Source organism: Prinia subflava, chromosome 10 (genome assembly GCF_021018805.1).
Source record: "Prinia subflava isolate CZ2003 ecotype Zambia chromosome 10, Cam_Psub_1.2, whole genome shotgun sequence".
Taxonomy (NCBI): Eukaryota; Metazoa; Chordata; class Aves; order Passeriformes; family Cisticolidae; genus Prinia; species Prinia subflava.
The window spans coordinates 6,127,723-6,151,939 of NC_086256.1; the positions used below are offsets into that span (position 1 = coordinate 6,127,723).

The 24,217-nt window shown below is 38.8% G+C and overlaps 1 long non-coding RNA gene across 1 annotated transcript in view; it reads left to right on the forward strand.

Moving 5' to 3' along the window:
* Positions 1 to 416: 416 nt before the first annotated feature.
* The window catches only part of LOC134555491 (uncharacterized), a 34,302-nt gene continuing 10,501 nt past the window's right edge, over positions 417 to 24,217 (forward strand). Inside the window, exons 1-6 of the long non-coding RNA XR_010081437.1 lie at positions 417 to 3,891; positions 4,009 to 4,183; positions 4,619 to 6,878; positions 8,638 to 8,743; positions 13,879 to 13,968; positions 17,206 to 22,839. This is a non-coding gene — a long non-coding RNA (uncharacterized LOC134555491). The remainder of the gene's footprint in view (positions 3,892 to 4,008; positions 4,184 to 4,618; positions 6,879 to 8,637; positions 8,744 to 13,878; positions 13,969 to 17,205; positions 22,840 to 24,217) is intronic.

Here is a 24,217-nt window from a genome sequence, read left to right on the forward strand (position 1 = left end):
CTCAAAGTGCATCCTTGGCCTTCAGATTCACACCGTGGAAAATACTTAAAAATCCAATTTTTAAAGTGGAGGAAATGCGGTGCAGATGACAGCAGCTGCCAAGTCCAGTCTGTAAAGCAGTGCAGCGTGGCTGCTGCTTATCGCCGAGCTCTGTGCTGATCCAGCCCGGGCCTGCCTTGCACAGAGCTCCCATCCTGGGTCAGAATATCGACACACCTCTGCTCACAGTGATGGATTCAGCTCCACAACCTCTGCTGGGATCCGCCTCAACCTCAGTCTGGGATCTGACTTTTTGCTGATTCTCCTTAGGAGTTCATTCTTGGAGATTTCATTTTGTTACTGTCTGGGGTGGTTTGTTTTGCTGCTTATCAGTGGGTAAGTTAAACAGCCCTGTGTAAAGGCTGTGATTGCTGCCATTTATGGTGCTCTAACACGGTTTCAGGCTTTTCAAGGAAACTGAAACTGAACATGGGGCGGGATTGTGAGTGGCGTTCAAGATAGACTTTGCAATGGTGTGTTGTAAATAATGACTGTTCTACATGGCTTGCTCATTTGGGTGTTTATCCTATGAGTCTGTTGGCTTGGTTTAATAGAATTAGGCAAGCAATTCGTTGGAGGGGATCCAACGAAGCACTGCCTCACCCAGTCATGATTTCAAGGTTAAGGCAATGTCAGAGGTGTCTGTTGTGAGAACCTGGTGATGAAACTCCAGCGCTGTCACTGGGATTTTTGGTTGTGCAGTGGCACCATTAGAAATGAGATTATGGGCAACTAGAAAGACTTATTTATTCAGCTGTTATCTCATGTTTTGTTTTCTCTGTGAGGCTCGGGCCTGTGTCAGTGATGTAGTTCAGTGAAAACCACAGGTCACACTGTGCCTTGGTGTGAGGCTGTGATAACATTGTGATCCTCTGCAGTGAGGGGGGCCTATGGAAACCTGTGGTGCCTCCCTGCTGGCTGATGTGCCAAAATAGCCTTTCTTTGGAAACCAGAGTGCAAACTGGTCTCATCCTGATGTGCAGTCAGGACATAGGTGGGATTTCCTCTGTGTCTCATGGTATAGATGTTGTGTTTATTTACCTTGAGGCAGATCTGCAGAAAGAATAGCTGCTAAGCCCAGTTAAACCTTTCCCCTTAGTAGGTACAGGATGCTCCAAATCTGGACTTGTTTTAAAAAATACAGACTTGTCAAGTGCCAGAAGAGATGTGCTTTTCATGGTGGACTCAGAGAGCAAAGAGGAAGCAGAGGTTCATGTTTGGCCTTGCAACAAGACAGACTGCACCTGTGAGAGCTCTGAAGGGGCAGAGCTACTGCCAGTCATGCCTGGATTCTTTGGGTAGGGGTGGCTGAAGGCACTGCTTCTCCCAGCTCTCACTCCTGTTATGTCAGAGGGGTCATTAATTATGGCTTTGCACCACCGGCTCAAAAGTTGTACAAGGGTCCAGGAGTTTGAAAATGGAAACATTTTTGTGTTCACAAATGTCTTTTAGTATTCCTGGGTATGCTGAGATGTAGCTGTGAGCCTTCTCCTTTTGCTACCACACTTTTTGCGGGTTGGGGACAAGGAAGCAGAGGGATGGGTCCTCAGAGGATTTATGAGTATGGTTTCTTTGTTTTAGCAGAACCATAGGGCAGTTTAACTGATTACTTCAATTCTCTGCGGTTTCTACTTCCTCTGCGTAGTTTGGGGAACAAGTAATAGTCAGAATGGATTTTCTAGAGCCTTAAAATGCTCCTATAGAGGAATAAAGGTTCATGTCATGGTTTAGGGCTGCACAGATACTACAGATGGAAAAGATAATGCAAATAAAAAAATTTGTGTCAGACTAATACCAATACAGAACTGGCAATGTAAGCCAATGAAACATTTTCTCACCTGTATTCATTTAAACAGTTGGCTGTAATCTGTTGTCAGAATGACAATGGGGATGTTCTGAAGTTTGCCAGTGCACAGAATTCATGTTCTGGTACAACAATGTCATACTTGGGCCTGCCCTCACCATGTTCTGGCAGCTAGGATCTTCTGAGTGAAAGCTATCTTTCAAAACAAAATGGAAAATCAAGAAAAAGAGCTTTAAGCTATGCAGACAAAGTTTGTTTTATTTAACAGGCTTTTGATGTGAGGGAAGGCAAGTGACATATTGATGTATTCTTAAGGCTCATACAAGGTAGCCAGAGATGATGAACTATTTTATTGAAAAATCCATTTCCTTTTGAGTTAAAAATCTAAATTCCTCTAAGGACATAAAAAGTCCTTCTTGTTAAGAATTCCTTTGCAAAACTGACATCATAAATTGCCTAATTTTTAGATGAAAGACCCTTTGATAACACCATTTTACATGATCCATGCTCATGTTATTGTTGGACAACATTTTAGATATGTTTAATATGTCATGCTTAACAAAAGTTTTTGAAAGACCTTTTCTGTCCTCAGCATGGAAAAGTTTTTTTCACTTCCTTTTCTTCCATCAAGCTTATTTTCCCAGCACTTATCCTCTCTCATTATGCCTTATCTTTCTTCTGGATAAGATTGTTTTCCCAATTCATACACAGAAGCCCAGTTGACTTCTGAGTGCAATCTTTCCATGCCATGGTACCCAGAGGTTCAGAGATAACTCTGTTTGCTCGGGTAATGTTGGTGAATAGAACACAATGCAATTTTAAAACCTTTTTCTGGAAGGGAAAAAAAAAGAAAAGACTTTATATACCTCTGGAGAATGGAAGTAAATTACATTCTTCTATTATGTATGTGAATCTGATTACAGGAATGATGGAATTAATTTATCTGGTTATAAAGAACATGGCATCATCTAAAATGTACATGATTATTTTTAGTTTTGTTGATTTTAGCTGAACCATAGACATTTCTCAGTGTACATTACAACTGCATATTGCTTTCTGAGACAGAGTGAATGCAGCACTAGAAAGCAATTATGGAACTAATATATTTCCCTGAAATGTACTTCGTGATGCAGGATTTTACTCATGTTTCTAAAAATTACTTAAACTTCTGCCTAAATTATCCTGGTATCACAAATATGCCACTTAGATCAATTTATCTCAAAGATACTATCTTGGTAAGGAGAAGTATTCCATTACTGGCAAGAATAACTTGCCTACTATAATAATGGTTTTCCCCAGGTCCAAAATGTTTTTTTCAGCGAGGAGTGTAATGCCTGCTTATTCTGTGCACTGGGGCACCTAAACTGTGAGCCACACAAAACAGAAAGAACATGGATTTTGCCACTGAAACACCCAAGCAACAAAGCAGACACTCATCATACAAAAGCAACCTCTTCAAACAAACCCTCTGTCATCGAGTTTCCTGATGAATTTTATGTAGGAATCAATTTTCCTTTTTCTCCTTGTACCATATGTTGCCACAGTCTCAACTTCAAGAATGATCAGAGACCTATAAAACATGATCTAAGGGGAAAGATTGAAAGAATTGGGGTTGTTTAGTCTGAAGAAAAGGAAGGTGTTGGGAAAAATGGTAATGATCTTTCAAAATGTAAAATGTTTCTCTGCAGTGAGAAGAAATAAGTTTTTCTTTATGTCCAGTGGGTCTAGGGCAAGAGGTGATGGACGTGGAGATTTAAAGTAGACATTAGGAAATTATTTCAATGTAGTTTGGCACTGAAAATGATTATCTGGGGATCTCATTTGCTGAAGGCTTTGAAAGGCGGATTAGGTCACATGTCTCAGGAATGGTTTTAGTTGCAGTAGATTATATGGAGATAACCCCAAAAGGTTCTTGGCTGGTTTATGGTATTTTGTTTCTCTCAGGTGATTTACAGCAGATGTTTTACTGCTGTGTTATTTTGGTTCTCACTCTTCATTATATCCTCAGAAAGTGCCAGTAAAAAAGGATGTCAGTAGGCAAAAATTGGGTAAGTAGAATGAGTGGGGACGTTCCCAGTAGCAGAATACTAAGAAATCACAGTTTTCTGTTTTTCTGATTTTCACCATTCTTCCTGTAGCCTAAAATCTCTCTTTTCTTCCTGCAGGTAACTGTCCTTCTGCAATGACAGATTGATAAAATGACACTTGAATAGATTCATGAGAACCTAGGGGATGTGACCTGTCAGACAACTCTGCCAAAGTCCAAGATCACCTATATTTTTGTTGTTCCTTGACAGAAAACTCTTGAAATTCTTCCTGGTTACTGAATGATGGCTACAGGTACTGTATTCCAATTCCTTGCTGCTTCAAAAAATTTCCTAAGAATGCTATAAGTCAAACCCTTTATTATGTGTTCTGTTTGTGTTGTTAAAGGAATTTTCAATATCTGAAAACTGTTCCAATGCTTTGTTTCTGTTTCTCTTTATGGATCATGATTTGTAAATCTCTGAGATGTTTCCCTGTCCTGCAGCCTCCTTCTTTGGTCCACTTTTCCAGTAAGCATGGCACCCCAAGCTGCACAGAGCAATCCAGTTAAAACCTCAGCATTTAATAAAGAGAATATTATTTAGTGTGTGCACAAATAGCAATGATCACATTTAGTGTCCTTCCTTTTTCCTGACACATCGTTGCCTGCAGTTTGTGGCTCCTGTCACTCCTTATCCTTCTCCATGTAATTCCTGCCTACTCAGATTTTCTTATTTTCTGCTTCTCCAGATGATTATTCTGAAGGGTACTATTTTGCACTTCCTGCTGAAACTCTGGTCTGTCACAGCTTAGCTGGCTGAATTGCAGCAGACAAGTTGCTGGAGACTGAACAGAAGGAATGTGAGAAGGAACCATTGAAGATTTTGTACTAAAAGCATGAGGTGGTTGTGAATGGCTGCCCTTGGGAAATTCACTTTATCCTCTGGCCAGAAATGTTTCTTCTTGATATTTAGTTTTACTTTTTGATTAGTCTGTGTTTGTACGGTCTCCTCTTGAAGGGACAGGCTGGAAATTTGTACCAGTATTTGCTTTTGTGTACTCAAACACTACTGTGTTTCCTGAAAAGAAATTCTGGAAAACAACTATATCATGCAGAGAACAGAAATTATCATAAATTAAGCCTCTAACAGTATGAAAAGGAATACAGGAAGGTAATTGTACTATTCCTTAGTCTGTTTTGATTTTGGTTGTGTGGACATTCCTAAAAGACATGAAAATCTCTCTTGTTTATTTACATGACAAAAGAGGAGACAGACCTTTTATTTTAGCTGAACATACTATTTAAACCAACACCACAGTGAAACAAGACAGCTAAAGGTACTGTAAGTCTATTCTGTTTTTTTTAATGTTCTGAAATCTTTGTGTCTAAGAATAAATGATTTTTCTTTTCATTTACTGTGAAGTGCTTGCCTACAGTTAGTTTTTGTAACAGCAGACTGTTCCCTCTTTCAGTTAAGTTTACAAAAGTTGCACACTCTGTGGAGCTACTTCAGCTTTTCTTTGGAGGTGTTATCACCTTAGCAGTGGACTTGCACACTGCTTCAGAAATTCTGAAGGCTGCATGTTGCCTTAGAAAATGTCTCAAAACCCACAGGCACTCCATTTGGTGTTTTGGTCCGTGTGCTGTTCCACAAACTCTCATGTAGACATACGGGACTGCACAGAATCTCTGCAAGACACAGGGTGATTGCAGTGGTGCATTTTGCCTCTGGCTCACAAGCTGTGCACCGGCACAGTGCAAGGGTTAAGGACAAGATAAAATCACTTGCTGCTGTTTTGATTTCCTGAGGAGTTGTTGTTTTTACATGAGAAATGAGGAATGCAGTGAGGACCATTCCTGTGCCAAAATTTCAAAGTATGTTCCTGTCAACTCTGCTGCCATTCATAGCTTTTACTTCAGAATCTTACATTTGGATATAAAGATCTCTGTTGTAGAAGCCCCATCTTGTGGACAACCAATCAATGACTACTTCAGCACAACTGAAATTTGGAATACTTAGAAAATCTGAAGATATTTTGGTAGTTTTTGCAACCAACTGGGGAGTCTTCATATTTCTGGACAATATAGAATCTTCATTTATGTGTAGAAATCAGCATGTGCTTTTCAAAGACTGTTTCCACAGGAAGAAATTGTGAATTGCAGAAAAGTATTAACACTGGGATGGAAACAAGGTTGGTGCCCTCAGAACCCTGTTTTAAGTCCAAACCAGCTGAGACACAAGCCTGAATCCTGCCTTGAATTCCCAAAATAGTGTTCTGTAGCACTTGGATAGTACAAATGAGTCTTTAAGTGGCAAAATTTTATAAGGGCAGAAGGACATATTAAAAAAAAAGTTGAGAGAGAAAGAATAGCAAAATATGCATGGAAACTAAATCTGGAAATAACCTTAAGGAGATTGTTTGTTTCAGCACAAAATAATGGAAGAGGTCAAACAACTCCAGACTCAGTGAGTCAACACACTTGATAAGAAGAGTATTAGGAAGGTTAAAAGAGTGTGAAAACAAGCCTATGATAAAAGCCTTTCAAATTTCAGTATGACAGTGGTAAGATATATTAGATATATTCTATATAAATAGAATAATATATACATATAATTAGAATGTCTTTTTGCTGCTCTGAAGAAATTGGGTTACTCTATGATAGTTTTCTGTTTCTTCCATATGAGGAAAGTAGGAACCTTCGTGAGAGTTTTCCGTGTAGCAATTGAGGCTGCAATGAAGGAGCCAGAAAATGTGGCGACATCTAGGGAAAGGTTGGCAGAAGTGCCTCCAGCTGGAACACCTCCCACTGAAACTGCAGCCACTTTTTCTTCTGTGAAGGTGGCGTATCCAGGGAAAGCTTTGTTGGAGTGGCTCCTTTGGAAGGGGTGCTAAGAGTAAAGAAGATTGTGGGATGTGAATGGTGCCATTGCAGCCCCTTTGATGGGAGGAGAACAGGAGTTGCTATTCCTCCACATGGATATCTGACTGAGCAAGGGGATTAACAGAGGTAAAAGTTCAGGATCTGGGCATTGCAAAGCCAAGAAATAATTTCTTAGTCCTTACCAACAGTAATTGATGAAATTTTCACTTTTAAGACATACCAGCTGCAATACATTTTAGTGTTTAAAATTACCTTGGAAAGCAAGTGTACATCTGCCACTTTACAGCTTAAGTTTAAAATAGCTGTTTCTTGCATATTGAATTGAAATAATTAGATTTGCATCATTCTGTAGTCTGGGAATTTCATAAACAGCTAATTTGTGACATATATAGATCTGAAAAAGTCACTTTTCTTAATAATGTAACACATATAACTATAAATGCACATTATCAGTATATTACTAAAAAATGCACAGAAATACCTGACTCCTTTTGCTTCTCATATTATTTTGGAATAGAATTCTGCATTTTTGATGAAGGATATCTTTGATGAATTGTCTGAGCCAGTGCAAAACCTTTGAGAAAAAAATGTATATTCCAAATTTTTACCTCAGTCTTCTCCTTAAGGAAGAGAATATTAAAACTTTAGCAATATACAGGACTACACTTTTTACCTGAGAGCAAATTCTGCTGGAACCAGCATGTGCAATCAAAATCAAAATCTTTCTTAGTGTGAAGTGAAGCCATGAAAGGATCTTTGCAGCTCCTTTCTGTGGAAGTTGTTTCTTCCTCAGGAGACAGAGAACAGCAGATGCTGGTTCACCCCTCAAGGGAAGAGCAGATGAAGTGGGAACAGCTACTTAGAATTCCCTGCACTTAAATAATGTGGAGAGCAAGAGGAGTACAGACAGATATTAGTATGGTGTGAATTCAAGAGGAGCTGTAGCTTAGGAAAGAAAATGAAGATGTAAAGCTTGTGCCAAAAGGGTGTTGGAAAGCAGGGATTTATTCCAGCAGTGTCAAGGGAGGGAATAAGGGCTGTTCAATCCCTGCTCCACCAGCTGAGTTCATTGTAGTACACAGGAGGGACAGGTCTTGGTACAAAGGACAGACTTATTCTGAGCAGAAGGCCCTAGAAAATGCAAATTGGAAAAAGGAAATCTCTGAAGGGGCAGAAGAAAAGGGTATCATTCAGTGATACTTCTTGTGTTGGATCATATTATAAATTACAGATATTTGTTTATGCCCATATGAGAAGGAAGGGAACTGATTACATCAAGAAGAGCAATTTGTTGTACCTTCCCTGCTTAGGTAAATAAAATTTTCAGTTGCAGGGGGTTCATTGCTAAAAGTTGATGAGTAGTATTTATCTCTCATACTAATAGGTTTTTTCAAGAAAATACAGCAGAACTGGAAACTCTAAGTGTAAACCTGCAGTAATCCACTGTCAGAAGAATTGTGTAGGTGTATAAAATTGATTTCAAAGGGAATGAAGAGGTGTGATTTGTGAATTGCTACTTTTTAAAGATAAAAAATTAGTTCACATGTAGGTCATTTTAAAAAAAGAAAGTAACTTTTCATCCTTAGCTCTTTATTATGCACATTTTTATAGATGTTTTCTGCGGTTGCCTGTAGCCTTTCTGCTATTTTAAATATTCTCAAAGTTTTATTGAGATAAAAATGTTATAAGATGTAATAATACTGATATATCAAGTGATTTAGCATTTTAAAAGCCAGATTTTCAGTGGCCATTTGAAAACAAGGCTTGATGTGTTATGTCAATACAAAACTAAACCTATGCAGTTGAACCTTGAGCGCTTGTGTTTGTAACATATAAAAATGTTCTTTTAAAGCTGTCACTGTCTTGTGTCCCTTCCTTCTTCCAGCCCAGTCCCTTTGTCCAGAGCTGTGGTGGTGCCACATTGCACCAGTCACCACCACAGGATCCACATCCCCAGGGATGGCTCCTGGTCCCTGTGCCACATCAGCCAGGTGAGGAGAGGGACAACCCAAATCTGTCCTGAGCCTTGTCCAAAAAGGTTCAGTAATTTACAGTTCCTTCTTCTGGTATTGTCACGAACATTTTAAAATGTTATCAGACAATAATTGCTATCACAGCTTTTAATTCTGTGTTTCTGTTTCAAGTTTTCCTCAGTTCATCAGAATCAAAAGTTAATGCCCGTTGGCTAATTTCCAGTGCATGCCTCCACAGAACAACTGCTGCCTTTAACTGGTGGAGAGATCAAGGCTTGAACTGACAAAAGACATCTGTATTTTGGAAAACAAATTAATGTTTATGTTTTAATTTATAAGTTCCTGGCTCTTTTATGGTTCCTGTTTTTCAAGTAATGTCTCTTTGGATCCCTAGCTGATGGAGAGTCAAAATGGAAAAGGCCCATGAGAGAATTATCACAATAGAACATCTGGTCTGCATTGGAAAAAGCTGAGAAAGATATTCAACATCTCTGAGACTGAGGCAGCCATGAGGCAGTTTGAAAGTCAGTCCATGAAAATTTGTGCAGGTTGTGGCCACCTGGGCCAATCTAATGTTGTTTTGGGAAGAGCTACTCTGCTATGAGCATCTGAATTTTAATCTCCCTTAAGCATGGATGTGTGAGAGCTGGGAGTGGTATGAAAGGTGTTTGCTTTTCATAATGTTAATCTGAGTCCCAGCATTGTCCTAATTATATTGTGGGTTTTTGCCAGTCTCCCAGATTTCTTTTGAGGATGTAGGCTGGAGTCAAAGGCTTTCCCAGGGCTTTTGGCATAGCTTTACAGGAAAGTGGATGGAAAGGACTTTGTATATTTTTGGAAGAATATTTTGCATCCTGCTTTAAACTATTCCAGAAGGTAAAAGGACATTAGCTAGACTGTGTGTTGGCTCATGTACTGCTATGTCACTAATGGCAAGGAGTTTTATTCCTGTTTTCTGCAGTCACAGACTGTAAGAAATGCAAAGAAATCATGGACCAACCAGGGCAGTAAAGGAACCCCTGGATCCAGAGGGAGCAAACTCCTTCCACCACATGGAACTTTGGTCCTTTAAGTCATTATAGCTCATGCAAAACAGAAACAATTTGACATGTATAACAAGAAACATTGCAAATTGTTTGCCAAACAAAGACTTATACTGCAGATGGAAGAACTGATGAAAATTGTTTATAGATGGGGAACTAAATGTAGATTTTTCAAGAACAAGGTTGCTGTCTTCCTTGCCAAGACAAACAAATCTGATAGACCATCTCATTGCTTTAGGCTGCCTGAGGACCCACTGGAAAGTCTATGGACCTTTTTCCACAGAAAATTTGTGTATTGTCAATACATAAGTGTATTGTCCACAGTTACACTGTGGCAGCTGCAGAGGAAGTGGAAGGTTCTCAGGAATACATTAGGGACAACCGGATTTTTGGCTTCTGAAACAGTGTGGAGTACTTTTGGAAACTCTGGAAGTTTATAAGCTAGATGTTACTGCTACAAAAGGTTATCTGTGAGTTAAACATAATAGTAATTAATCTGCTATCTTTAGATCTTAACACTAACAACACAATGAAACTGAGAATTCCTATCTTCTAGAATTGCAGTTTCCAAGATGCCTTCATTCCTGTGAACATACCCTGGCCTGCAGTTAGAGATTTGCAGTGTTACCTTTAGAAATCTGTGCACAGATGTTTTTACAAAGCCCTGTGTAATCATCCCAAACAACTGGTTTTAATGGGCCAGCTATTTAGGAAATCATGTAATGAGAACATAAATACAATCCCTGATACTGACATAAAACATGTATTAGCAAAATAATGCAGTTAGTATTTTCCTGATATAGAGCAGACCCTGGAGATACAAAACTCATCATGTCCTTAAAATTCTGTTACATCTATAAACATCTCTATTGGCAGAGAGGCCCAGCAGCATCCTGGGCTGCGTGAGGAGGAAAAGCATTGCCAGGAGGTCAAAGGAGGTGATCATTCCCTTTTGCCCAGCACTGGTGAGACCTCAGTGGGAGTTCTGTGCTCAGTTCTGGGCTCCCCACGCCAGGAGGGAATGGACACGCTGGGGAGAGGCAGGAAAGGGCCCTGAGGGTGGATGAGAGGAGCATCTGTCCCGTGGCTGCCCAGGGAGGTTTTGGCATTGACGTTGTTGAAGAAACTCCAAACTCAGCTGAGCAAGGTCCCGAGCACCCTGCCCTGGGTGTCCAGCTCTGGGCTGGGCTTAGACTGAGGGATCTCTGGAGATGCTTCCAGACTGGGAATATTTGGGGCAGTTTGCTTGGGTCTTGTCAGCGTTTGAGCTGCAACTCGACTGTGGAGGAATCCTAAGGAGAGCAAAGGCTGTGACCCTAGAAACTCATCCAGATGGCTGAGGCCCAGAAAAGGCATAATGGGAGCTGCTAAGTATTCTGCATGTCTCATCAGAGTGATATTTCACTTGAAAATACAAAATAGAAATTACTTGGGTCTTAATGACACTGAATACCCATAGTGTTCTCTCTCTTCAGCTGGACTGCAGATGGTAACAACTTCTCTCTATCTGAACACACTTAGTTTAATCCTGCTGTAAAATCTTAACATATATTTTACCCTAGAAATTATTACCTGGTGCTTTACGGTGCAGAATTTATTTGCTGGTTTGTTCCACACTTTCTTTCCTTATTGATATTAACAAATTACAGTCTATTTTGACATATTACTTCAGTAATAAGCATGTACTATGTTTCAAGGAGTTGAGAATACTGTAATTTAAGCAAGGTAAAATCAAAATATATAATTACATTGCATATTCTATGGCATTTAGTTTCTAACTATTCTTATAGAACCTTCAGAATAAGAAGGAAGATGAAATTTAAAAAAGGCTTTCATTGTTTAAAAAGATTTATGTTGAAAGGCAATGATTTTTTTTTTAAATAAGCTGAGTAGAGGTAGGAAGATTCACCTGTGATTCTTCTTTATGAAAATGCCAAGGAGCTAACTTGCAGTATTGAGAATTCCCAGATCCCACTTCTTTTGAAAATTCTTTGTCTTTTATATTGCCTCTAAGGAAAAAGGAAAGCACACTGGAAAACAAGAAATTGAGCAACATTCAGGAAATAAATAGATTATAAAGCATTTTATTTCATTTTGGTTTTACACTTCAGCAAGTGAAAAAGTAAGTAAATAACCTGTTTTATTATCAATCTATGGAGTCACATTGGGTCTGCCAGACTAAGGCATAAATGTATAAATAACACCTGTGACAATTATTAGAGGACATCAAATTTTGCTAGGGCTGAGCCCATTGTGAAACCAGAAAATTAAGACTTCAGACAAAAATAACACATGAAGGTCCAATGTACTGAGTCACTGGTTGCTGTCTCTGCACCACTTTTTCTTGACTTAAAGCTTTTACAGCTCCTCTCTGATTCAGTCTCCTCTGTCCTGTGTGGGATGGGGTTTTTGGTGAGGGGAATATTACTTCAAATTGACACTTCTAATAGCAGTTCCTACTTGTACTGATTTCCTTTTATAAATGTGTAACCTATTATATCTATCCAAGCCTGGCTGAGCTCCAAGTCACCCATTTCTCAGTAATGCAGGAAATTAAATCTAATGTCTAATAAGCATAGAGGCTTAAGCAACCTTCATTCCCTGTAAAAAGTATTAAATAACATAATAATATTACCTTGTCTTTTGATAGCTAGAGAGTTGTGCACTTGGTTTTTATGTAGACCAAGCTGGCTCTGCATTTGAGGAGTCTGGGTTGATCCATCCTTTTTTGCAGACTTACTGAATTTCACCTCAAAAATTCCCCTCTTATTAAAGGACCCCCTGAAATGTTCATGTGTAGGGTTTGGTCCCTTTCTCCACTTCTCCCTGTGGTAGGAACCCCCTTTGTTCCCACAGAGGGCTGTGTCCCCCATGAGCTCATCCTGGGGGTACTGCTGCTTTCTCATTCATCCTCTCTCTCCCAGGATTTTCCAGCCTGAACAGATTTCTGCCTGTTCCATCCCATTTTCTGATAATAGCCACCACAGCTCTGTGTCACTCAGTGCAGCCTTTAAAAATGCAGAAATCTGACTTTAGGCCATACAGATTAGCAACATAATTTCAGGGGTTTGTCTCCTGCATGTACCAGTGGATTTATACCGAATAATTTTAAACTGTTAGAGCCCTCTGAAACCATTTCTCTCTTGCTGCTGTAATACATAAAGTGACATAAGGTCACTGATGCTGTGGAAATTGGTTTTGGAGTTGATAGGCTAATTCAGCAAGAAATCAGTTCTAGCAGAATCGCAAAGAGAATTATTTTAATCTAGTGCCATTCTACTTTGTTGGCTTTTAGGAAGGAGATAATGAAAGTATTCAAGGGAGTTCCAAGTCTGTGGAAAAAATACCATTTTGGAGATTTAAGGTTATTTTTGCCTCACAGTTTATTAACTTCTTTTCTGAAAGCAAATAAGCTGAATGTGATGGACACAAATATGACATTTTCACGTGCTCAAAAAAATAAGAAATTTTATATCAAGATAATAAGATTTTTTTTAAACTGAGTTCTGTATAAGAATAAACTTGGTTCAGTCTTTTCTGTGTCACTCACCCCATGTTTACAGTAACTGCTCCTGCAATTTTGTGGAAGAAAACTTCCATGCAGATATATCCAGGGCCATTAATGAGGCTGCATTATGCAACTAATTGCAATGGGGAACAAAATTACATTAATGGTGCCTGAGGAGAAAGAGAATCTCTGCCCTCAACATGAGTAAGGGGTAGCCAATGCCTTATTTTTTCCAAAACAAATATTAAAGTTAAATTGAAAACAATAGTTGATCTCTGAGAATAATTGCTAAGAGTTTGAAAGCCCTATATTTTTTTTCAAAACACTGCACTTATATGAAGGAATTTCCAAGCATAAAAAATAAAATAACTGTAATGCTTACTGTATGAATATGCCAAAGGAAAAAAATTACCAGCATAAACTCTTTCATCTTTTGAGATGAAGAACAGAGAAAATAAGAAAGAATTTCTAAGGAACATTTTCAAATGTTTGAATTGTAAAATATAGTGCTACCATTATCGTATATTAAAAGATATTTTAATTTTATAATAAAGAAGAAAAAAAAAAGATGACATTTTGCACTCTGTTCTTTCATAAAACAGGTAGAATGCTGCTGTTTGCAGAGGAAGGACACCAGCTGCAACAAGAGTGGTGTCTGTTCCAGAGCGAGGAGTGAGCTCCACTGGAGATGAGTTGGTTTCCCTGGCTGCAGTGCTCAGTATTTCATTTTAGCAGGTCTGAGATTGGTCCAGGTCTTCGTCTCCTCCTGCATTTTATGCTGATGCAAGTACCAGGTTGTATGTTACTGAAGAGAGAGAAATAGAAAATGCAATTCAATGTTTTGTTTCATGTTTCCTGAGTTTATTCAGACACACCCAGAGTGAATGTGTGCTACACTCAACTTGGAGATCTTGTGTTATAAATTCTGGCTCTCCTGTGCTTCCCTGCTTTGCCCAAAGAGCAGATAAGAGAGTTCATAGTGGGAGCCCCCTGTAACCTCAACTGCAAAAGGTTCTGAGAATCTAATGGCCACGAGAGTGGAATTTAAATTTACTTTTGTTTGGTTTGTGTTTCAGCAGGCATTTAAAAGATTCACCAGTTTATCTTTGTCAGAGATTGTTTTTCTTTTGGCTTAGCTTGGACACCAATCTCACTGTCGAGTTTACATTTATGGAGTAGGACCCAAGGTTTTCTCCATGTGTTCAGTATTGTGATTTTGACTTTGCAAGTCATGTTGCTTGGGATAGCTGTAAAAGTCATGTCTGCAAGTACAGCAAGAACAGAACTGGGGTTTGGATGCTGCTACTTAGTCAGCTGAGAGGAACAAAAATAGTTTTGAAGGCTGCTTCTCCTCTTGGCTGACAGGCAGAAGAGTTGGTGAAAGCTGCAAAGACAAATGACCACTCTAATGATGGCATTTATTATACATTGTATTTCATTGGTGAATTTTGAGGAATAGTTTTTAAAATGTAGTTATTTTACTCTCCTTTAGCAAACTATGGCCACGGCTGTTTTTCCGAAATGCCTGATTTACTTGCTTTTCTTGCCACCAGTCGAGTTCTCACTCCATAGTAATGTCCACAAGGTGGTGCCACAGCTAAGAAGTTTGCAACAAATAAAGCAAAAGTAATTTGATAATTCTGTCTGCTTTTTGTAACTGACTGAAGTATCTGCATCATTAAAGGATTAATAATTATTTCATAAGCCAAATATCACAGGTTTGAGAGCTCTTTTTTTTAAACCACTTGTGTGAGCAGAGGTGGGTCTGTCTGCTGAGCGAGGGCATCATTCACACGCCTGTGGCTGTCACAAATCCTGGACAAAAATGAAGAGGCAGCTCAGGGTTTGGCAGCCAGGCTGGTGAAGAGCTGTGATTTCCTAGCAGGGTTACCTGGGCCAACTCTGGCATGTGTCTTAGGTTTTTGTCTGGGTCACTTGAGCAGGAATCAGCCTGAATCCTAACAAGCAGAATAGTTCATCCACAACTTCAGCCAAAACAGCTTCCACTTGCCCTAGAGTGGCTATGGCACACCAGACCCTCATTTCCTGAGTTTTTATAGAGCCAGGGGATAGCCAGGCTCCCTGTCCTGTGCTAATCTACAGCTGACTGTTAATTCCAAAGGGCTATGAAGTGCTTACAGAGGGACCTGCACTGATGCTTGAGTTTACAAACATCTTTCTAGAAAAGAAAGATGTACTTCTCTCAGACTAGAGAAAGTACAAGGCAGTACCAGGGAATGTAAGATGTCAAGGGTACTGTCCAGTACAGCAAAGACAATGAAACTTCCAGGAAAAGTTGTTTGTATGGATCTGGATGACTGCACTGGCTTGTATGTCCCAGCAGAGCTGAAGTGCAGCAGGACTTGGCCATTCCTCTCAGATGTGTGTCAGCTCTTCAGCTGCCCTTGGCCACGTGGAGCTTCTTGCACCCCTGCCCTGCTCCCCTCTGTGACCTCTGCAATCCAGGTGTGCTAGCACAAGAAATACTCCCTGTCAGCTTCTGCACTGGGCAAATTAGGTTTGAATCATTTGTTCATCACATAATTTTGTACCAAAAGCAGGAAGAAAAAGGGATGCTTTTAAATACCATTCAGACAAGCAGTGCATTGACCTGCCTTCAGTTAGAATCTCTCTTTGGTAGGCCTGCATCAGAAAGAGAATAATAACAGGATTCACATAATAAGCTTCCTCTAAATTGCTACATTATTATTTTAAAACATACTAAAATTCTGGCTTGTAAGAGACACAATGGAAATCAGGTATATCCAGGAAAGATGGTTTGTTCCCCAATTATAAAGTAGAATGAGAGTTAGAAGCTTATTGAGTCCAATTCTAAAAACTGTCAAATAACACAATGGCCACCTATTTTTTCTTAAGGATCATTTCTGTAAATTATATTTTAAAGTGGTTTACAGTATTTTGAAACTTTATATTGGTTTCAACATCTGTTTGGAAAAATCATTATCTAATCCGAGAACTAACTAGGAACATGAAGTCATGAACAGGTCAAGTAGATTTAATTTCTGAGTCAATCTGTTGAGTTAGATTGAACTAACTGAATCATGACAGTGGCATTGTTTTATTCCTGTAAGGCTGTTCTGAGTTATGGTTGCAATATGTCTTGCAATTAAATTGACATATTTCTGGTTTAGTTTGGATTTTGCTTTTTCTTTTGACTTTGCAAAGTTGCTTTCAAAAATGTTTATTTTCTGGATATTTTGCAGAGAAAAAACAATGCTCTCTTCCAAAGGAAGAGAATGAGTATCTAAGATCATACATCTAATTCTCCACAATGTGAAAACCCCAGATATGCATTATTTTAGTAATTTAACAACTGAATTGAAATCCTGAACACTCTCCCTTGCAACATTTGCAACAATTCTGTGCTTTTATTGGAAATCCCATAAGTATTTTTAAAAGCTCAAAACAGTTTTCCCCCTAAGCCTGATTTTCTGCTTTCCCATTTAGGCAACCATGAACAAAACCTGCTTCAGTTCTGTGCCTAAACCTTACTGGGAGGAGTTGAGAGTGAGTGTGAGCAGGGCTCAGAAATCCTCCTGCAGACGCAGGGCGCTCACCGGAAACAATTGAGAGTGGCAGTGGTATCCTGCAGGATGTGTGCGGGGGGCCTGATTTACACAGGGCCACATTATAGATTATACATGCTGGTAATTGTGGCATTGTTATTGCTGGGCTGGATCTAAGCACAGGAAGTACATATAAGCACATTTGAAGTGATAACATCCACTCCTGTTTGAAAAGCAATATTTTATTCTCGTACGTAACGTGGCATTTGCAAGGGAAAATGGGTGATTTGCTAATTAGCATTTAGCGTGACTTTTAGGGAAAAAGATGATTCATTATGGGAAATAATCCACAAATAAATCCACTCAAACTTTTAATCACTTCATTTTATTTTTTTTTTTCAGTATGGACTGTAATCCAAGATCAGGAAGGAGACAATGCGTTGCCATCTGAAACACAAGAAAGATCAAAATAAGTTTTCAGTGTGCCACCAAAACCACAGTGGTAGGTTTCTGTTAAGGAGAATGAGTAATACCATTCTAGCTGTGAAGGTTGCTGTGAGTGGGTAATAATTCCATCTAACTGATAGGTCAGATTATGTATTCTACAAGCAACTAAATAATCCCAGGTAAAATCTTGCCCTATTTCTTCAGCTCAATGAGAAAGCCCACCCACCATACCCACTCAGAAGTTGCTCTATGCATGCTTGTATAACTTTAGGATTCAGGAACAGGTCTGTTCTCCATCCTGCATCCCCAAAGCAGCCTTGCTCAGGAACACATTGTCTCCAGCCTTGGTGTGGAACGAGGAATCTGTTCCTGCTGCTCCCAGGATGTGGGATGTGGGTTGAGCCTCAGCTCTGCAGCTGCAGACTGTGTGTGTGTGTCAGGGCCCCTCTCAGAGCCTCTCTCCCCATTTCTCTTTAACACTGCAGGCTTCAGACCTTTCTGTGCACCAGGGAAATTACTGATCAAACCAGGGCTCACCCGAGTTCCCTCCTAGAGGGGAATGTGTATCTGTTCAGGAGAGGGATGCAACAACCATTTCAAATTTTGTGTGCCAACCTATTCTCCACAGACAACACAAACTGACAGAACACAGGTAATATATTGTGCATGCTGTGCCCATTTCTTACTTTGTTTTACCAGGGAAAATAGATTAAAATTGGTATTAAGTTTCCTTCTTGTTCCTCCAATAATAAAAAATTACCAGGGAAGTGAAAATAAGACAGATTTTTTCTCTAGAAAGGCCTTCCAGCTAATTTTTTTTTTTTAATATTATGAACCATACTTGCCTGCCTTAATAGATGAGAAAAGTAACAGTAGAAATGTGAAACAAATTAATACATCAAAAATATCAACCCCTGGACCATAGCTAAATCTATATTCATATTTGTAAAAGTGTTGCAGATCGATAGTACAAGGCTATACTGCTGCTATACTGTATACATTGATTTGTTGAAATGATAGTTATGGGTGAGGTTCTAAACAGACACTGCAACACATAATAGAGGACTGACCTACTAACAGATCAAATAATAAAACAGATCTAATAAAAATATCTAATAAGGTGTGACAAGCACATAGATAAAGCAACCAAAAGCCTAATGGTTTGTTTCACATGTTCATGAAAAACTTTTTTATTGTTTTCTATCTATATTATTTAACATTAAGAATACATTTTCCCTTATAAATTTTAAATGCTGCTGGTCTGAAATTTTTGTGCAGGCAGTCTAACTAACATTGAACAGAAGTACAGTTTTTCCAGATGGCAAACTTTCAAAATTTTGGAATTATAATCCTCCTGATGCCTTCTAATATTAGTATGCCTTTGCACTGGTGTAGCCTTGTTATGGTCTTTTTTGGAAGTGTCACCTGCTTAGGTAAGATTTAATTTACCAAGAAATGCTGAGATATGTTTCATTTTCATTAAGATTTTGACTATTTTCCTGAATAGGAATCTCTGTCCCTAGTTTTAACTTGTAATACCCTGTTTAAAAAAGGAGTAGCTTCAGTCATAGTGAGAGTACTTATACAAGTTTTCACAATTGATTGCTGGGATGAGAGCTGTAAAAACAAAGATCAGGTGAAGATCCTTTCTTGGAACACACTAGGATATGAGTCTCTATTTTTATTTGTACTGCATAAGTCTACTTATTTAATAAACAATAATAACTTTAATCAAATATCTTTATATTTTTGTGTGTCACTGGAGTCAAACAGCACACCTGCAATGTGTGTGAATCTTCTTGCAGTGCATTCAGGTTTTGGCTTTCATTAGGCAGTGAGACATGCTGCCTGCAAAAATATCACACAACTTGAAAACGAGACTCTAATTTCATATGGGAAATGTATTTCAACCCTCTTATGTGACATCAGAATCACTGTGCCTTTAATTGTGACTGTGGAAATGAAAATACCAGGCCACAGAATTTGCAATTAACTTGAGACATCCAGAGGAGATTCTGTGAGTTGGTTTAGTCTCTTTATTTTGCCTTGTCTGAAATCTGTCTGATTTTTAAAAGAGCAATTGTTAGTGGAGATGTCTGTGTTTCAATTGAAGTGCTCTAACAAGCTTTCTGGTCTCACTTGAGCACTATAACAGAATACCCAAAACAACTGAGATGTCTTTAGGTCTTAGATATTTGGTTTAAATAAACAATTGTATTGAATACTCAGAAAGGTAAGAGTTCCTGAAGCATCAGAAGACAGAGTTTAAAGATCAGACTGAGCCATGCCTCCTGCATTTCCTTCTCCAGTGAATCTGTCAGGACACTGACCAGCTGGGCTGCCAGATTTTGGGCAAATGCTCCTCCACGTTTTGGGTAAGTAATCGCTTGGGCCTGGGATCTACTGCACAGACTATGCCTGAAGCCATTTGCAGTCATTTTAGATGACATACTGAAGTGGTCAGCATAAGCTTAAAAACTTTATCCAGCACTTTGACAGCATGCCAGAAGAAATTCCTTGGGATTCGGAGTCTAAGATTTCATTTCAATTAATTGTCAGGATGATGAATATTATTTATTCCACTCTAAGGCTCTTTTTAATCTAAAATGTGGTCACATAGGGTCCATGCAGACAAAATGATATTTCTTCCTACATAGAAGCCCATCTAGACATAATCCAGTTTGCTCTCCTGTGTCTGGATTTGGCCTGCAAGGGTGACTGGAATGGAGACTGAAGCTGGCCTAAGATTTCCTGGCACTTGAACCTCATGTAATTAGGCAAGTCTACATCCCACCAAATAAAATTATTATAAGCAACACTATTATGAATTGAAACTCCTCAGAATTGTTGAATGCTGTCCAGTTTGGAAGAGGGGCTTCATCAGGCAGATCCTCAGCGAGGTGTTGGAGCCCAGTGGGCAGAGTGCTGGACAGGCATTGAGAAATCTGAGTTCTCTTCCAGACTCTCCTGACTTTTAAACAACCTTGAGCTGTCACTTCTCTGTGCTGCAGTTTCACAGTCTGTAGGAGCAGGATAATAATCCTCCACAAAGGTTTGAGAGCTGCTGAAGGAAGGATCTGTATGAACACAACATTTCTTGCACTAGCCTGAGCTAGGTGCAGCTGTGGTTAGAGGTGGCCAGGATTGGGTCAATTCCTCATCTATTCCAGAAAATCTGGGAAATTTTCTTTGTTAGACTCCTTCAGTTGTCTGTCAAAGCACATTTTCATGTTAAAGGTCTTCCTTGTCTTTCAGACCATTACAAAATGTCTCCAGAAAATTTCATTTTATTTAGTTATGCACTAAAAGTCACGGTTCATACTCCTGTTACTGGGAACTGCAAAATGCCTCTCAGGATCATACAAATAATTACTTAACATGGATAATGTATCTTTGACCTAAAAAAGAAAAGACTTTTGCAATATTATGATTAGTATATGTGGGGAAAAAAATTATCTCTTCGTTTATGTTGAAAGATATTTCAATTTGACTTTCAGTTTGAAAAAATCCCCTTGAAAGTACAAATTTTTTTTCAAATTATATCTTGATTGTACACATTTTGTGTTAATAGACAACAAGCTCTGTACACAAAAAAGAACAGTCTACTTTCAAAACTGCTGAATGGTTTGACCTCAAGGGAAGAGAAACTGTTGACTCATTGTTTTTACTGCATATAATATTAGTCCTTTGTCACATCCAGGGAATGACATCATCTTCCTCATTGTTAGCAGCAGGTTTGAATAACAGAAAAAGTGCAGCATTAGTTGTCTGCTGTGTTTGTTCTTAATAAATGAATGGGTATCTGGTACCAAGAATCAGATTAGGGGTTTTGAGTAACATTTAGAAGAAGTTTGTGCCCAGGCCCTGCGGAGAGTTTTGCTCCTGGCCACCATCTGCAGGGCAGTGGAGCTGGCAGCAGCACGGAGCCTGCAGAGGGAACATCACTGATGGTTCTGGCTGCTCCAAAGTGATAAGAGGAGGCAGGGAAGAAGAGACTGAGCACAGAATGAAACAGAGCTGTTCTTCAAGGTCAGCTTAGTAAAAGGAATCCCTGCACTTCTGTGAATCATACTTCTCTGGAATCTAAATTTATGAAGAGTAATTATCTGAAAAGAAGTCATCTCTAGGACACGCAAACAAAAAGGGAACTGGTTATCTTCAAAATGCACCATTTCATCCATTCCAAATTTTTATTCATGTCTATTAGTCTTCTACTCCCTATAAATGAAGTATCTATGTCCTATTCTCAAAGAGTAATTTCTTATCAGAAGTATTTTGTTATATCTGCTTCATGGAAGAGGGATACATCATTTTAGAGAGTGATCAGGCTGGTGGAAGTCTTCTTTGATGTGATAAACCACCTTCTTCTATGGCAAAGAAAGTTTTAAGTGTTGCTTCCTGAACAGTAAATATTTCCAGTGAAACAGAATTTACTGAGAGAGATTCCTTGAGTGTCTGACAAAGTGCCAAATCCTAATCTGCATTACCCACTGCCTCTAAGTTTTCCCAGGAAAATGTGATTATTTAACTATAAAATTATACCTTTGTGGTTCCAAAAATATTTATGCTGAAGATAAGTTCCTGTGTTGAGAGAATGAATCAAATTGTACTTCGAAAATCTGAAATCCATAGAGCTGTGAGAGAGGGAAGGCTGGGAAAGCTGGAGGCCATGGGTTAAGGAATCCAGGATGGTTTAATCACAGTGGTCCACATGCCAAGAGTGGACTCAGGCAAGGGCTGCACATGGAAATGCTTCTAGAATACCAGAGCTAAAAATGAAAACACAAGCCATGCAGTAAAAGGTAGATCAGACCTTGTTGATTTTGAAGCAGATCTCACATATTGACCTCTTCACTCATGCTGGTAGAGACCTGCCTTGCATGTAAGTGGCTCAGGTTGGAGCAGGCCCATCTATCCCAATTCCTATCCCAAACTTACATCTCAATTTTCAGCCTTGTCTGTTGTGAGAAGTAGGAAGCACTGCACTTTTTCTCTGTATGTTTCATATGTTTTTGCTGTTTTCTGTTCCAGTCCAGAGTGGTCTTCAATGAACATTTCCAAAAGATCTCAAGTAGCATGAATTTTGGGGAGGCCAAATCACTTGATTTTCCCTTACCCTGTTTAGAAGAGGCTTTACTTGGACAAAAGAATAATGCCAGCCATTTCCCTTCATCCTTTAAAATTACTGGCCACCTCTAAAGAACTTGGCCTCTCTTTTGTGTCACTTTTTGACAACTCATTTGAGTTAAACAGGTTGCTGTAGCCAAATTAAATGCTTGGGAAATGGACCATACAATTAATTTGCACTAGTAAGTTGTCTCAGCATCATTTCTCTTCCTCTCAAGGGGAATGCTGGCTCAAGCAAAAGAAAAGATTAACGTAATAAAAATATTCTAAAGACATCCTGTTAATTGTCCCAAGCTCAGATGGTATTGTCTGCTCTTCTGTTGTGCACAGCCAGCAAACAGTGTAAAATCCAGAATTCCTTCCCACCATGAAAGCAGAGCTTCAGTGCTACAGGATAATCCCTGCCTTTCTGGAAAGCAGATGAAAATGTGGAGTGGCAGAGCTTTGCTTTGGGTTTCAGAGGTGAGCTCAAATTTGCCCCATTTATGAATAAAATAGTAGGACTTGTTAATTTTGACACACCAGCAACTTTAATTGACAGAATAAAGATTTGTGGGGAAAAAAAAAAAAAAAAAAGGAAAATTGCAAGAAAAGTAACAAAATTTTGGGGGGAAAAAATAATATTTTTCCCTCTGAATATGCAAATGAGGCCTTGCATGTTTGTTTGGGGACAGAAAACACTTGAGGTTTCAAATTCAGCCAAACCAGAAACTTTCATTTACAAATACATTTGCAGTGTTGACCTTGAATATCATGTTAAGTGGTGGCAAATCTCATAGAAAAATAAGTTAATGTATCAAATAAAATTCAGAAATATTCACAAGTGACTGAGTGAAGCAAAGCTTGCAGAAGAGTTAGATTAAACAAGAGACTGTAATTCTCTATTTGCTCTAAAATTTCCTTAACAAGGACAAGGTCTGATTGTTGCTTATATGAAAATAGTCATAAAATATGTAAGAAAACACAGAATGTTGTTTGCTTCAGTTCCTGTAATCATCCAGGCTGGGTGATGACTCTTCCTGTAAGTGGGAGCACTGCTGAATACTATGCATGAAACCCTGTTCCTCCCCTCATAAACAGCTCGAGCTTTGTCTATGTATCAGTGCAGAAAAATAAGTATTGACTTATTCACAAATTGCTTTTTAGGCACAGGATTCCCAGAAATATATTTATATAACAGCATTTAGAAGCAAATGAATGTGTTAATAACCAGTTCTTTTCTTTCATTTTATGGCCTTAAAGACACTTTGATCTTATAAAATCATGTTTGTCATCTCAGCTCTGGTGCTCACTTCCTATCTCTTCTTCTAAAATGAATTTTTTTGACATCAATTCAATATGCCCTTTTTAAATTTTATTTCAGACTGCCAATTAAGATGTTTCTTAATATTTTATCAAATAAGCAGGTTCCCTACAAGATGCTGACTTGTTCTCTGGTTGTTTTTTATGTCTTTCCAAAATGAAGTATATTTGATGTGGTACAGTTTGTTCACATGTCAAACGTGTATATTTTAATTGTCATTCCCCAGAACAGTAAAGTGAGAAAATAAATCAGATGTTTTATCTGATTGTACTTTGATCGGGTTTTTCTCTGTTCTCAAAAAGAACAGCGTGGAGCTTCACTTGCTTCACAAAAAGCATTTTTAGCTCTGAAAATATTTTGAAGATACCTCTGGAAAGCCAGACCCAACACTTAGAGTTCTACTCATCCCAAAAAAAGACTCACATTGTTTTACCATAGTCATAAATGACCATTTAGGGTCTCCTGGTATTTAATCTCCATTACATTAACTGAGAAAAAAATTATGAGTAGGAGACAAAATTGGACAAAATTTCACTT